The sequence below is a fragment of the Phyllostomus hastatus genome, unplaced genomic scaffold (assembly GCF_019186645.2).
Source record: "Phyllostomus hastatus isolate PE091 unplaced genomic scaffold, TTU_PhHast_1.1 phas_scaffold_200, whole genome shotgun sequence".
In the NCBI taxonomy this organism is placed as follows: Eukaryota; Metazoa; Chordata; class Mammalia; order Chiroptera; family Phyllostomidae; genus Phyllostomus; species Phyllostomus hastatus.
In genome coordinates, this window is record NW_025334016.1 from 12891761 (window position 1) to 12908848 (window position 17088).

General features: G+C 37.5%; 1 protein-coding gene and 1 non-coding gene across 4 annotated transcripts in view; one reads left to right on the forward strand and one right to left on the reverse strand.

Moving 5' to 3' along the window:
* Positions 1-17088, forward strand: part of CLCN5 (chloride voltage-gated channel 5) — a 200207-nt gene that overhangs the window by 49281 nt on the left and 133838 nt on the right. The window contains exon 3 of one of the 3 annotated variants that reach the window (XM_045860448.1): positions 2481-2509. The exons of the other annotated variants lie outside the window; for them this stretch is intronic. The gene's annotated coding sequence lies outside the window, so the exon portion shown is untranslated. The remainder of the gene's footprint in view (positions 1-2480; positions 2510-17088) is intronic. 3 annotated transcript variants of the gene reach the window in all.
* On the reverse strand, positions 12261-12364 carry LOC123832857. The gene has a single exon (XR_006788119.1). It is a non-coding gene; the product is annotated as a U6 spliceosomal RNA (small nuclear RNA).

A 17088-nucleotide genomic window follows, 5' to 3' on the forward strand; every position in this document is an offset into this window, starting at 1 on the left:
GTCAAAACTCTACAGCCCTTTGTCATAACCTCTGCTCCTTAAGCTCCAGCTAGAGCCCAGATAATGGGACACAAATATCTGTAGAAACCCAACAAAGCACTTTTACTTTACAAAGTTTGCATGCTTTTCTCTTAAGGCTTCTGACCAGCTGTTCAGTCACCCTACCCCAACTCCCTTGAGATGCCTTAATCATAGCTATTGGTAAAAGTCTGAGATAGTTTGTCTGCTTCTGAACATAGGTTGCTTATTATGTTGACCTTGGTTTATTTTTCTCTAATTTATTTTTCAGGAATTCACCTAGATTTGACTCAATATTTTATCTTGTTTCTACTTTTAATCATGTACTGCATACTCAAAAGATAGTTCAATCTAGCAACTATTACACTGATTTTCAACTTGGCAGGTTTCTTTCTTTTTTAAATCTTTAATGAAAGGCCCTGGCTGGTGTGGCTCAGTGGATTGAGTGCCAGCCTGCAAACCAAAGGGTTGCCAGTTTGATTCCCAGTCAGGGCACATGCTTGGGTTTTGGGCCAGGTCCCCAGTAGGGGGTGCACGAGTGGTAACCACACATTGATGTTTATCTTCCTCTCTTTCTCCCTTCCCCTCTCTCTAAAAGTAAATAAATAAAATCTTTTAAAAAATAAATCTTTAATGAAGGAAAGCCCTACTCTACTTCCCCAGAGTTAGAAATTGCAATTTATGTGGTTCAAGTGGTAAAAACTCATTAATTAAAACTGTCAAAGTGTAGTGAGCTATGCAATTTTTAATATATGTTGCATCAATTGATGGGAGCAGTGGTTGTCATAGGAAATTCTTCACAGCTTCTTTTGTGATCAAGTTATGATGACTATAATCTTCTGTTAGATCTTCATAGTGCAAATTTTGGTGAAGCCTAAACTGATCTGAATGTCTAGAGAACTCTACTGCTGTCTCCAAGGTCTGTCTTAGCTCTCAGGGCTTTTTGCTGTTGCCTTCATTCTCAACCCATGATATGGCCTTAAAGGTAGTATTTTTGTTTATTTTGCTTTGTTTTTGTTTGTTTTCAGTTTAGTGGTAAGTTAGACACAAAAGGCAATAGCACAGCTTTTAGTTAATATGCACATAGCATTATGCTTTTTTCTTATAAATCTAGGATAAGATTGAAATTATAGAAATATAGTCAAAATGCTCTGCACAATAAAGCAAAGGAGAGAAGAGATGTAAGGGAATAACATAAACAGCCATTATGACTAGGGCAGGGGAGGAGTGGTGGGGGATAAATGTAGACAACTGTACTTGAGCAACAATAAAATACTTTAAAAGAAAGATTAAAATATATGCATAAGAAAGATTTTGATAGCAATGTCCCTACCTTCCTAGTAAACTATACATTTAAAAAATGTTATTGGTGGGGAGTGGCTAGAGCAATACTTCTTCCAGAAGGAGAAGTGTCTGTAGTCCAAACTAGCTTGTCATCCAAGGTTCCTAGAATCCTGTTATATTATATTTGATCTAGTACAGCCTCTGACTCAGTCTGGCAGATCACTTACCCTGCAGTGGCCTTACTGAGTGGTCATTCCAGGTATCCTAAATCCAATTATCTAGAAGTAGTGCTTTCTGGAGTGGGGCTGCCTGAATTTGACACTTGACTAGCTGTAGTTACAGCCTTGGGCAGATTATTTAACCCTTCTGTGCATTAGTTCTCTCATCTATGAAATGGGGATAATGGTACCTGCCCCACAGGACTGTTGTGATGTTAAAATCAGATAATATGACACATGTGTAGTACTTATTATTCTACTAGCACATTATTGTTGCTCTTACCACTATTGATATTCATTTTCATGAAGACTGAAATGTTTGAAAATGTTTATTTTGAGCTGAAATCTATCTTTTAATAATCTCTAACCATTGTGTGGCACAGGAAGAAGAAAATTTTTAGCCTTTTCCCTACTTGCCAACCTTTCAGATATTGGACAAGTAAGGATACAAGTATGAAAGTGTGTTATAGATCATAAAGTGCCATGCTACCTCTAATGGAGTATTTAATATTATCACTATATCATAGTCCACATTATAATTATTATCTAACTTACTCCTTCTACTTGCTACATCTTATCTTTTCAGGCTAATTATCTTATGTTCCTTCTAGTGTTTTTCATATAACAAGATTTCTAGAAACTAACCATATTAGTTGCCTTACTTGGGATATGCTCTAGTTTTTTTCATGTCTCCTTTAAAACATGTCCTCTAGGACTTGCAGTAAGACTAGTGTAGAGCACAATGTTAATATAATATTTACGTCCACTCTCCTTTAAAAGTATATGTACTTTGTTGATGAAATATTGTGTCCATTTGAGGGAATGTTGTCATTCTGCTGGCTAAAGGGCTTCTTCAGATGAATTCCCACTGAACATGGGAATTCATGTTTAAACATTCTGAAAATTGCATTCACTTATTTTTTTATTGATATATTTTGAGCCCCCCTTTTTTTGTGCCAGGTGCTGTGCTGTATACTGGAGCTACAGTGGTGAGTTCTACCTTTGTCTCTATTGCATTTCAGTACCTAGTCCAACCTGTTGAAATTTTTCTATTCTAGTTCTATTTGAAAACAGGTTGGCTGTGTCTCTATGTTTTATGCCGTTCATAAACCTGATGAACATGCTTTGTCTTCTCCAACTTGTTAGGTTAAAAATGTTATTTCAGAGTGTCAAGTACAGAATCCTGAGATAGGCAACTATACCCCTACTTGTGAGGCTGACATTGATCCGTTAGTGCTTTTTAAAAAACAAGCCTTTTTACTTTGAAAAATTATAGATTCAGAGGATTTTGTAAAGAAATGTACAGAGAAGGCCCAAGCACCCTTTCCCTAATGTCTCCCAGGTATAGTACATTATCAAAACTAAGATATTGGTTCTGGCCAAGATGGAGGCATAGGTAGAAACCCTTTGCTTCCTTGTACAACCAAAAAGAGGATAACAACCAATATAAAATCAATAAACAACCAAAAGCGCCAGAAAATCAATCTGCATGGAACTCCGACAACCAAGGCATTAAAGAAAAAACCAACCAGAACAACCAGACTGGTAAGGCACTGGAATATGCAGGCCAACTCAGAAAAAACATGGTGATGTGGCAGACTGTGGGGGTGGGGCTGGCTGCCAACCTCAGTGGGCTGTGGGGCGGGGGGGGGAGCTGACTTAAGGGGAAAACTGAGACTCAGAGCCGACTGTGGGTTATGGCTGGGGTTGCCATGGTGGGAGAAACTCCCAGTCTCACATGGGAGTTCATTGAAAAGTGCGCTAGAGATGAGCAGGAGAGCTGCACTGTTCCTACCCTCTCCCCTCCCCCACAGGCAGTGCTGCAGCACAGCAAAGAGAGTTGCCCTGCCTTGGTGAATACCTAAGGCCCCTTGCCCTTGCAACCTATCAGCTGTGCCAAGACAAAGAAATATGGCCCAAATGAAAGAACAGAGCAAAGCCTCAGAAAGAGAACTAAGCAATGAAGATATAGCCAACCTATCTGATGTAGAATTTAAAGCCTTGGTAATCAAAATGTTCACAGATATGATTAAGCTTGGTCGAGAAATAAAAAAACAAAACAAAACAATGAAAGATGCCCAAAGTGAAATAAAGCAAAATATTCAGGGAACCAACAGTGATAGGAAGGAAACCAGTACTCAAAGCAACAATTTGGAACAAAAGGAAGAAATAAACATTCAGCCAGAAGAAAAGGAAGAAACAGGAGTTCAAAAAAGTGAAGAGTCTTACAAACCTCTGGGACAACCTGAAACATTCCAATATCCAAATTATAGGGGTACCAGAAGGAGAACAACAGCAAGAAATTGAAAACTTATTTGAACAAATAACGGAGGAGAACTTCCCCAATTTGGTGAAGGAAATAGACTTCCAGGAAGTTCAGGAAGCCCAGAGAGTTCCAAAGAAGTTAAAACCCAAAGAACAACACACCAAGGCACATCACCATTAAGTTTCCCAAGATTAGACAGAAAGAGAAAATCCTAAAAGCATCAAGAGGAAAGGAGAGAGTTACGTACAAAAGGGTGTCCATTAGAATACTAGCTGATTTCTCAAAAGAAACCTTGCAAGCAAGAAGGGGCTGGAAGGGAATATTCGAAGTCATGAAAGGCAAGGACCTACATCCAAGATTACTCTCTCCAGCAAAGCTTTCATTTAGAATGGAAGGGCAGATAAAGTGCTTCCCAGATAAGGTCAAATTAAAGGAGTTCACCATCACCAAGCTCTTATTATATGAAATGTTAAAGGGGCTTATCTAAGCCCAAAGAAGATAAAAAATGTGAACAGTAAAATGACAGTACACTCACAGCTATAATAAGGGGGGTAGAAACGAGGGAGGGAGGTGGGGAAGGCTGGGATGGTGGGGAGGGGTGGGGGGAAAAGGCAGAAAAGTGTACTTGAACAACAATAAAACATGTTTAAAAAGTAAATAAAAGTGCACTTTGGGATTAAAAAAAACCCCAAGAACAAATTAACATAGTAGAAAAGAAAAACAACAAAAAACAAAAACTAAGCAAACAACCAGAACAGGAACAAAATCACAGGAATGCGTATCACATGGAGGGTTTTCAGTGGGGAGGGGGAAGGGAGGAATGGGGGCACACAGTTACAGGGAGGAAGAAGCATAATTAGCAGGCATAAAGTAGACAGGAGTGATAAAAATGGAATAGGAAATAGAATACTCAAAGAACTTGTATGTACAACCCATGGACATGAACTAAGTGGGAGGGAATGCTGGAGTATTGGGGGGCAGGGTGGAGGGGGGATAAAGGGTGGATTGGGAAAACTGTAATAGCATAATCAATAAAAAGTACCTAAATCTACAACCCCCCCCAACACCCAAGATACTGACATCAGTCAATCCATGGAATTTAAATCAGATTGTGTGTGTGTGTGTGTGTAGCTCTATGAAGTTTTATTACACGTGTGGCTTTGTGTAACCATCATCATGATCAAGATAACTTAAATCTGCCATCACTACAAGACTCCCTTGTTCTTTCCCTTTAGACCACATCCCTTCCCCCTCTGCATGCCTACCTCCTAGCAACTGTTTCCCATCTTTATGTTATTTCTTGAAAGTCACACAAAAGGAATCATGCAATTTGTATCCTTTTATATTGGCTTTTTTTCACTTATCATAATTTCCTTGAGGTTCACCCAAGTTGTTACATTTAATAATTCCCTTTAATTGCTGATTAGCATTTCATTAGCATTCTTTTTAAGTATGGCTATTCAATCAATGATGAATCAACCTACCTGTATAACAGTGTGGAATACATCTCACTGTCTCATGTGAATGTATTTTATAGGGAAAATGTGTTCAATAACTTAAAACTCAGTGACACTTAGTAGCATTACCTCAATTGACAAGTACCTGGTCATTGCTCATAATAATCAGTTTAATACTCCATTGTAATATGTTTTTCCATCAAGATCAGCAGCCTTGATTTCTGAGCTGTTTTAGGAGTGTCTGGCTTTTGTAAATTGGGCTGTTGTAGTTGGTCTTTCTTATTCAGAGATTTCCAGTAGTGGCTTCTAAATAAGGAATATTGGTTGCCTCAATACAATGGAATATCCTTGATGTAGGTTCATAGATCCAAATTCATTTTAAACTGCTTGCCATTCTCAATATCTCAGCATCTATTGGGTTCTGACAAACTGTTGTTCACATTTGTGCTACTGTTTCAAATTTGAAAATTATTCTTATCATTTAAGAGGGAATAGAAATAGAAACTAAGTCATCCCACTGGTGTTCTTATTTTTTTTTAAAGTTCTTTATTTTTTTTTAAGATTTTATTTATTTATTTTTAGGGGAGGGGGAGAGAGAGAGAGAGAGAGAGAGAGAGAGAGAGAGAGAGAGAGAGAGAGAGAGAGAGAGAGAGAAACATCAATGTGCGGTTGCTGGGGGTCATGGCCTGCAACCCAGGAATGTACCCTGGCTGGGAATCGAACCTGGGACACTTTGGTTCCCAGCCCGCGCTCAATCCACTGAGCTACGACAGCCAGCCCAGTGGTGTTCTTGCTTGCTCACTTGCTCTCTTTATCACCTGTTGACATATATCTTCTACTGAGAGTCAGTAATCTTACTTTGAAAAATCTGAGCTTGCTATATCTTCATTAATTCCTGTGGCCTACCAGTGTGTTTCCTGTATAGCTACATTGTGTTCCTTAGTCATTTCTCCTTTTTCCCTCAAGATCTTGGGGAATTGATGATATGAGAATTTTTTCCCAAACATTTTTTTTTAATTCCTGAAGCAGTAGTCCACTTAAGAGTCACTGTGGTGTCTTGTAGAAACTTTCATTCCTAATATCTGGGGAATATCTTTGTACCTATCACTTTTTTGTCCTTGGTCATTACCCAATAGTACTGACATGGCCATATTTCCTAAAGTTTCTTTCACTTCTACTTTTGCCAATCAGTTCTTCTTTCTTGGTCAAACATAGACAGAGTTGTAGTTCCTCTCACTGCTTCCTCAGCACTCTCAAGGATGAAATTTCTCTCTTGTAAGTTCAGCACAATCCTTCCCTTTTGATACATACTGTTTCCTGGCTGACACTCCCTTGTCAGATCTCCTGCGCCTTCCAGAACACCTGTTCTTTGGTTAAGAAATGTCCATATAGTCTCAACTATTGTTCTAGAACTCTTTGCCTTGATGACACTATTTTCTTCACTGCCCTCTTAAATGGAAGGTGCTCATTTTCCCATAATTCCTTAATCTTAAATCTAGCTTCTGGTGCCAGATTGTTCAACAACTTTCCTTTTCCTTTACTCTTTAATATGCATGCCATAGGATAGATTTTATGCCATCTCTTCATTGGCATAGACCCATCTCTGGGTTACTTACATTCTTTGAGGCCTCTGGCACCCAGCTCTGTATTCTGTGCTATCCTGACTTCTGGCATCATCCTAGACCATGTCACCAAAATCTCCAGCATAACACTTCCTCTACTTCCAACAATGTGACCTTCATTTTTGCTCAGCTTCTTCAACTTCTTTATATGGGCCACACTCTGGGCCTTGTCACCAGCTGGAACTGTTCTACTTCTGATATTTCAAACTCTGAAATTGTGCTTTTCAACTAATACCTCTAGCATTCCACATCCCCTATTTCCTTACTTCCACAATACCTCATTGACCTCACTGACACTTTAAGTCCCTTCTCTTTTCTTCCTGATTTCAGTCCTGCCCTGCTTCTATGGTCTTTCCCATTTAATCAACCATTTTTCACCCTCACTGAACCCTGCTAGCCATTTGATATTAATTGCCACTAGTATCCTCAATTCCATCATGTCCCTTTAATTCCCCTGCACCTGCCCTGCCAATCCCCAAACATAGATGGACTTTAGCATCTGTTTTCATCTATCCTGTTCCCAGGCTTCTGAGTAGTACTTGGGAAAATCGTCTCACCATGGAGATTATATCCATGACCAGACTGTGATTTCTGACCACAGCTGGTTCCTCAATGGCTGCTCTGTAATGCTTTTTTATACATTCTTGGTTGGTTCCTTTTCCTGTTTCCCACAGCATCTATTCCATTTTTGTAGCGTGTCATTCTGGTGCTCCAATTTAGCCTTCCCTACTCCTGTATCACTTCAGCAGATAATCTAGTTACATACTTCCCTGAAAAGACAGAGCCCATTGGCCACAAACACTCTCTTTCTCTCAAAACATTTATTTTCATGGCTACTTTTATCTTCATTCTTTTTGTATCATCTCTTCCTAGGCTAACCAGTCTTTCTTTTTAACTATCCCCCAATACCTCCTTTAAAGTATTGTTATTTTAATCTCTTCCTTCTTTCTCTCATACCTTTAGTATTTTTCTGAGTTCTTTTTCTTCTGCCTACAAACATATTCAAGAATCCCTCTTTCACCTGCTTCCCTCAAATCTTCTTTTAATCCTATCATTCTTACTTACTAATTGGGCATGTTTTTCCTTCATTTTATCTAAAATTTTTTTGAAAGTGCCATCTATACTTCTTTATCTTTGTTTTCAACTCATGAACTCTGACTTCTGAACCCTTCCCTCTAGCAAAAACTTAACTTTCATAGGTCAGCATTGATTTCAAAATTCAGATTGGGTGGATTGAATGTCTTGAGATACAGGCAACAGAGAAGGGAAGGGGGGATGTGTGCACAGAGAATTGCCCATTCTACTTAGAGGGGAAAAGAAGTATGATGGAGAGGTTATTGAATTCAATACTGTGCCTTTCTTCTGTTTTAGGGAAGTTCATTGCATGATCTAACAACACTACTTCTTTCTCTGTGTTTCTATGTTCAACTGTTATTCACCATCTCATTGATTGAATTCTATAAGAAAATACCACTTTTTTACTACAAATTATGATGATGATGGTAATGGTAGTGGCCATCGTTGGGCTGCTTATTCTGTGCCATAACTGTGAAAGATATTTACATGAATTATAAGCTTTAATCTTCAAAACAGCTTAGTAAAGTAGGAATTATATTTTAATACCTATTTTATGGATGGGCCAATGAAGGTTAAGAGAGGCTGAGCATCTTAACCAAGATCACATGAAAAGAGGTAACACAGGGAGCCAAATCCTGGTCAGCCTGGCTTTCAACCTCTCCTTAACCACTACACTCTACTACTTTCTGTGATCTACTGCCAGATGCCATCTCACTAGCTTTTGATGAAAATAACTGTGAGATCATATTTACTTTCTGGTGTTTCAAGTGCCCCAGTGACTTTGTTACTACTACTCTGTTAAATCAGTCTGTGTGAACTTCTGCAGTCCTAGGCATGATTTCTAGCTCTTTTGTTTAGTGTTCTTCTGAAAAGTAGTGGGTATCTCTCTTCCACTATGGTTTTTATTTCTTTGTCAATTTTTGGTGATTTAAAAAATTTTTAACAATTCTTTTAACAGTTTCCTTTTAGTCCACATTCATCATGTTAATGCATGTTCAACAAAATTATTTCTTCTTGGCATTGGTGAAATTTTCTCCTTCCCTTGTGAGAAGTCTATCATTCTGAAATCTTACATGATTGTCCTGCAAAGCACATCCTATTCTTCCACATTATCTAAGTAACAAAATATCCATTTCCCATTATTTTCCCTTCTAGTGAAAAGTCATGACCTTCAATAGGAAGAAGAGGTGAAAAGCTTCCACATGCCCCTGAAACTTCAGTTTTCTACCTAAACTTTCAAAGTCACTAGTTACAGTCCAGGTTATTCTAGGTTGTATAACTTGTTCCCAGATTTAAACATTTGCAGGACTAAAAATAAACTAAAAGATGCAGTAGCATCCATGTTCATTGCATTGAGTCAAGATGTCCAAGACTGGAGAATGTTCTGGGACTGGAATAACAACAACAAAAAAGGCAGCCCTTAATTGGGCTGGGAGTACAGATACACATAAACACAATTGCAGAATTAACAGGAAACATTGCTTCTTTCATGCAGCAGCTGTAAAAAACCATAGACACTTTCTTTTAGTGAATACTGGTTACTTGTCAACAAATGTCCCAGACTCCCTCTGTTATTCCCAGCTAATACTGGGAAACACCCAATCCCAGTTTATACCCACTTCTCCTAATCCTGCCTTAGAAATATAACCAATCCAGAACTGATCCCTGCTTTCCTTAGGACCTCCTCAAAATCATTCAGCAAGAAACGAAAAGATGCTTCCCTTCTCCCTCTAGCCGAGTAGTATCCCATGGTTTCTCTGGAGTGTCCTCTGTTATGATGAATGAATACATCTGACTTTGTTGAACTGCAGGCTTGTTCTTCTGGTCTCTAGCTGACTGAACTTTAAATGTCATTCTTACCTTGAGCTTCCCCCAAATAAAAATTAGGCCTATTTAATTATGTTCAAGCCTGGCCCAGTTCCATATTTACTGCCTTGAGAGTGAAGGCTCCCATCCCTACCCTGGCTCATCCCAGGTATTGTGCTAATAACAGATTGCTAAGATGCTATCTTAGACTAGAATTAATAGAATGAGCTAAAAACCCAGAATTAGAATGATAGTAGGAACTTGACATACTTGGATCATGGTGGTACAAGTGATGCAGACAGTGAGCAGCCAGACAGTGATTCCAGATGGAAGTGAATGGTGAAAAAAGTGAGGGATAGTCATTGGTTTAAAAAATATTAAGGAAGTGTTTGAGTTGGGGTGAGGTAGAGGGGTGAGAGCAAGTGTTTCTGGGTAGAGAAGGATGACTTGTGTAAAAGGATGGAAGCCAAAACAAACAAGCCATATTTGAACAACTCCTTCCCTTGAGATTGGAGAGGCAAAGAACAAGAAAGTTTTCATTTGTTGATCTCAGTGAAGTATATGGTTTGAGGGCTGGGAATCTGATTAGGATTTAAGAAGAGATTATTGCAATAGGTGGCCATTATAGTACCATAAAAATACTCTAGAAATGGGGAGGAACAGAGATATCTAGCAGTACCCAGGACAGAGTGGTAAGTAACCATTTGGTAGCTTCTTATTTTATTTATTTATTTATTTGAGGTGACTTTGGTTAATAAAATTATATAGGCTTCAGGTGTACAATCTTATAATACATCAACTGTGTATTGTATTGTGTGCTCATCACCCTAAGTCAAGTCTCCTACTATCACCATTTATCCCCCCTTTACCCTCTCCTACCTGTCCCCACCCCCTTTCCCTTGAAGGCACTTTACTTGTTACCTGTGGAGATGCTGTCAACTTCTGCTTGTCTGGACCTCTCAGAACAGGGAGATACTTCTTCCTGTTTGATTGTGGTTTTCCATTAGGAAAAAAGCACATTGATTTCCCAGCTTAGAAGATATCTCAGGACAAATGTTACAAACCAAGTCAGTATCCCCCTCAGAATAGGGGATGACAGGTGAATTCCATGTCAGAGTTATTGTGTGACAATTCCATGTCTTTCCATGTCTTTCCAAGACAATTCCATGTCTTTAGTTCCTAAAGATCTGTGCTGTTTCCTTGTGAGGCCATTTAGAATACAGTTTATGTTCTTCCTGTTTGCAGACCATTAAGTCTGTGTTTTTTCTTGTTATCACCAAAACGTGGTTAGGAATGTGTGTATTACATCATCATTTCGACTGAAACCAAAGCCTTAATTCTGCTGCACTGCATAAACTAGCACGTTTCTTATCTCTAGCGACTTCATTGAAATTGGTTAACTGGTTAGGTGGTAACTCTACCTCTTCTGAGCCCTTTATTTCCTGTTTGGATGTGAAACATGTTGCATTTTTAACTCTGGTTATAAAAATAACAATATTTTGTTTGTCAGTTTACTTTTTTCATTAGATTCCACAAAGAAGTGAGATCATATGGTATTTGTCTTTCTCTGACTGGCTTATTTCACTTAGCATAATAATCTCCAGGGAGGGGGATGGGGTGGGGGTAGATGTTGGTGGGCAAATAGGATAAATGGGGACAGAAAGATACTTTGCTGTGGGCAATGGGTGCATGATGCAATGTGCAGGTAATGTTTTGTTGAGTTGTACACTTGAAACCTGTGTGGTTTTGGGAACCTATGTCACCCCAATAAATTCAATTAAAAATAATAATATTAAGTGTGGTAAATTTGCTTTTGTCTGGAAGAATATTTGTTCAGCAAGCATTTATTGAGCACCAACTATGCCAGAAAATGCCAAATGATGTTTTGAATAATTGAGCTGTTTTTGTTGAATTAAAGCAGGAAACTACTTACAAGGTATGTTCTTTGGAAAAAGCTGTCACAGGAGACGTATGTGAGAGATTACTTCTTGAAAAGAAACTTAATTCTATCCAGTTTTAAGTGGTCGGTGTATTTTAGGAAAAAGTGTGCCTTGAAACTGACTTTTGTCAGTTACAGGTTTAATGAACAAGTAGCAATTTAGTGGCAGGCTTTGTTCTAAGTACCTTATAAATGATTACTTATTAATCCTCCCACAACCTATGAGGTGGATACAATTTTCACCCCATTTTATAGATGAAGAAACTGAGTCATATGGAAGTTTAATACTTTGCCTGAGGTTATAAGGCTATTAAGTCGGGATGTTGGGATTTGAATACAGGCAGCCTGTTTCTACACTCTGTGCTACCTGTACTAAGCTGTGAATAGGTTCTTTCTGAAGGACCTGAAAATTTATCATGCCCCAGGAAATCCTGCTTATGGTATTGATGTGTTTATCGAATTTCTTTATCTCTGTACTAAGGATGGTTTTCTACCAAACTGTAATCCATATTATGATAAATTGTGAATTAATGGCACATATTTTTAAAATTTTATGTTTTTGCTGTTTTTTAAAAAAATATGGAATACTTCATGAATTTGAGTGTCATCCTTGTGCAAGGGCCATGCTAATCTCTGTATCATTCCAATTTCAGTATATGTGCAGCCAAAGCGAGCATTTTTATGCTGTTTTTTTTTTAAAAAAAAATATGTACTATGTGCCAGGCACTTGTCTCCAAGGCTAATTCTTTTAGCCATCACACTGTTCAGGTCCATAAGCCCTCTCTTCCATTGCTCCCTCAAGAGGAGATTCCTACAGACCCAACATGGGATGACTTTGTCCTGCCTCAGTCTGTTAGTGACTAAGTTTCCTAATTTCAGGGAAACACCTTTCTTGAACTATATTACTGAAAATTGTGCCACTGCAACAAAATATACTCAGCAGCAGTATTGAAATAGATTCTTCAACAGTCTTGTGTTTCTCGTTCCACTTGGAAGATGAACACACAGGGTCATACTCCTCACCTTAACACCAAGAATATCAGTGTCACAAAGGGACTGGCAGATCTGCTTGGGATTGCTTTAATGATTTGTGAGGTTTGATTTGTCCTTGAGAACATGTGTTTTTTATCTTTTTTAAAAAATCTGCTTTATTGATACATAATGATATACAATAAATGGCACATATTTAAAGTGTACAATGTGGTATGTTTTGTGATGTTTTGGAATATGTATCCACCTGTGAAACCATCATCATAATCAAGATAATGAAAACATCCATTACCCTCAAAAAATTCTTCTTGGTCCTGTGTTAATTCTTCCCTTTTCAGCCAGCCCCTGCCCCCGCTCCATTGGCTTTCTATCACTATGTTAATTTGCATTTCCTAGTATTTTATGTAAATGGATCATGCAGTATGTAGTCACGTTTATTTGGCTTTTTTCGTTAAGCATAATTATTTTGAGATTTATCAATGTTATGTGTATAAACAGTTCATTGGCTTTTTTAAGCCTGTTGTATGGACATACCACTATTTATTTATCCATTCACCTGCTGGTACACATTGGAGTTATTTTCAGTTTTTAGCTACTATGAATAATGCTGCTATGAATGTTTGTGAGCAAATCTTTTATCTGTATGGACAGGCTTTCATTTCTCTTGGGTAAAAAGCCAAGATAGAAATGACTGAATCATACTGTAGATTTAACTTTTTAAGAATGTGCCAACCTATTATCTAAAGTGGTTGCTGATGGGAATGTAAAATGGTAGAAGCAATGAGTTTGCCTTGCTCCACATCCTTGCCTGTACTTGATAAGGTTGAATTTAATTTTAGCCATTCTACTAGGTATATAGGTATATCTTATTGTAGCTTTAGGTTGCCTCTTATTTTTAACTTGTGTCATTATGTTTAAAGTAGATTTTTATAAGCAGCATATAGTATATAGGTTCTTGCTTTTTAAATCCCATGTATAGATTTCTGGCTTTAATTGGTTTGTTTATACTCTTTACATTTAAAAACAGTTTATTTAGATATAGTTTACATACTATACAATTCACCTATTTCAAGTATACAATTTAATGGTTTTATTATATTCAGAGTTGTGCCAACGGTTACCACAATCTAATTTTAAAACATATTCATCACCCAGAAAGAAACCCAGTATCCATTACCAATCAATCTCACTCCCTCACCCCCACCCCAGTCCTAGGCTACCACTAATCTGCTTCCTGATTCTGGAAATTTTCTTTAAATGAAATCATATTATATGTGATCTTTTGTGGCTGACTTTTTCAGCATAATGTTTTCAAAGTTCATCCATGTTGTAGCATCTGAAAGCACTTCATTTTTTGGCTGAATAATATTTTATTGAGTAGATATGCCACATTTTATTCATCAGTTGATGGACTTTTGGGTTACTTCCACTTTTTGGCTATTATGAATGATGCTACTATGAACATTCACATACAAGTCTTTGGGTGGCTTAATTCTTCACTTCTCTTGGCTATATACTGAGGAGTTAAATTGCTGGGTCATATTGCAACTTTGTGTTTAATATTTTGAGAAGCTGCCAAACCTTTTTTTTCTAAAGCAGCTGCATCATTTTACATTCCCAGCAGCAATGTATGAAGGTTCCAATTTCTCCACATTCTTGTCAACATGTGTTATTGTTTGTCATGGGATGCCTTTCAATTTATTTAGGTATTGTTTAGTTTGTTTTAGGAATGTTTTGGAGATATAGAGTACAAATTTTATATGTTTGTTAAATTTTTTCCTAAGTATTTTATTATTTTTGATGGTATTATAAACATAACTGTTTTCTTCATTTTATTTCAGATTGTTTGTTGGTAGTATATAAAAATGCTATTGATTTTTGTATATTGACCTTATGTCCTGCAGCCTTGGTGAACTCTTTTATTAGTTCTAATTTTTTAAACTTAATTCCTTAGGATTTTGTGTATACATGATCATGTCATCTGTATTTACAGATAGTTTTACTACTTACATTCCAATTTGAATGCCTTTTATTTATTTGTTGAGCCCAATTGCCCTGACTAGAATTTCCAATACTGTATTGAATAGAGGCTGTGAGACTGTACATCTGTTTTGTTTTTCTGATTTTAGGGGGAAAGCATTCAGCCTGTCATCATGATGTTATGATATTAGCTATGATGTTAGCTCTGAATTTTTCATCATTCATCCTTAATTACGGCAAAGGAGTTCTATTCCTAGTTTATTTATGGTTTTATCATAAAAGGGTGTTACAGCCTCTGCCCTAGGAGTGACCTGGGGTTAGGGTGATCAGGGCCCAGTATTCTTATCCTGCTGAGCCTGGAGTAGTTTCTGCCCTACAAGTGGGAACTGGGTGAGGGAAGGTCTAATTGGCTGTGTCTGATTGAAATACAACTTATACAACACAGGGTGAGGGATGAAAAACACTAGCAATCTGCCCCTCCTAGGGTAAAACTGTAGCCTCAGACTAGGAGTTTGGAAGGAAAGGAGCCCTCATCTTCTTGGTTACTCAGGGTAGAGCTTCTGTAACACAGAGGTGGGGGAGGGTGGTGAGGAAGCAGGTTATAGCTCAGATGCCATCAATTCTCACTGTTCTTGCTGAGATTTCATAGATTTTCTTCAACGTATGTTTCTTCATTTCCTGCAAAGCTTCTTACTCTGTCATTCTGTAAGTCCTGGTCAGTGATTATAACTTAAAGTTTTTAAAAATTATTTGGAAATAATTTCAAACTTACAGAAAATTTACAAAAATAGTACAAAGAAAAACCCTTACACTCTTTACCCAGATTCACCTATTGTTAATATTTTACTCCATTTCCATGTTCTGGTGTGCATATATGTAAGTATACAATTTTCTGAGCCACTTGAGGTTAAAATGCATACATTATGGTCCTTTGCCCTGAATCATTAAATATTTTTTAGAAATAGTAATATTTTCTATATAATGATAGTATAGTTATCAATTTCAGTAAACTTAATATTGATTATTTGTTTAATCTACCAGAGAAATTATAATCCTCTATTTTTATCTCATGCTTCCTCTGTTTTTATAAGTATCATATATTGTGCATAATATTAGTACATTGGTACATACTGAGGAGCACATGTATGACTTTTTCTACTGATAGACATGTATAATAAGAGGATTTGTGAAGCAACCAGTCTGGAGTTTGACCAAGTGCTTTCAGTGTATTGGCTCAGCTAATTCTCCTTTGTGAAACAGGCAAGATATATTTTCCCCACCTTTATCAAATATGAAGAAATACTGAAGAATTCAGTAAAGATATAAAGCTTAACAAGTGTTAGACTTGGGCCCTCGACCCCAGGATTTTTGACCCCAGAGTCCTCTTTCGATACCAAAGTGACCTTGCTGAACAAGCTTCCAGCTGTTTACATGTGACTTTTTGATATTATGAGTTTGCAGGCAATTTAAAATCATATGATTCTAAAACCTGTGCCAGATGCTTCCACCATAGAGATCTGAAGACATTATGGGTCAGTGAGTTTAACTGGCCGATATTTCCTAAACTCCCCTTAAGCTAAGTAGGACAAAGGAAACCTTATTGCCATTTTCTTTCCTCCTCTCAAAAGGATCCCCTCTCATAGTCAAAAATGTTAGACTTGATTGATTGTATAACAAACATTCATATGGTGCTTTATTGATTACAAAGCATTTAAATACATTCTTTCATTTTAGAGCCATACCAACCCTGTGAAAACAGACCCCAGGGTGATGCGTATATACCTTCAAGTCTGAGAAGCACTGCACTAGGACACTGACCCTTTGCTTCTACTCAAATCTTGCTGTCATTGTCCCCATACCAGCTTCTCTGTCAATGCCCATGAATTCTTGTCATAGCCAGTGCCAGAGACTTTCTCTAGAGTCAGACAGTTTCTCTTTAGTTGAAGGCAGCAGTCTTCAGAGTAAGATATACAAAATAATCTACAAGGATGTGGGAAGGAAATAATTGGGGGGAAATTTTTGTTGTTGTTTCTCTAGCTGTTCTTTTATTCTCTGTATCTTCTATTCCTTTTTACAAGTTTTATTAAGTTATACCTCACATACCATCAACTCACCCATTTAAAGTGCACAATTCAGTGGTTTTAAACTACTTGCCCATTAATAAGTACCACCTCCTGCCCCCACCCAATTCCAGGAAACCACTAATGTGCTATATAGATTTCCTATTGCAGACATATCATTTAAACAGAATTGTATAATATATTATCTGTTGTGTCTGGCCTCTTTCACTCGGCATATTTTCAAGATTCATCCATGTCCTAGCATACAACAGTACTTCATTCCCTTTTATCGCTTAATAATATTTCATTGTATGCATATACCACATTTTGTTTATGCATTCACTACTTGAGGAATATTAGGGTTTCCACTT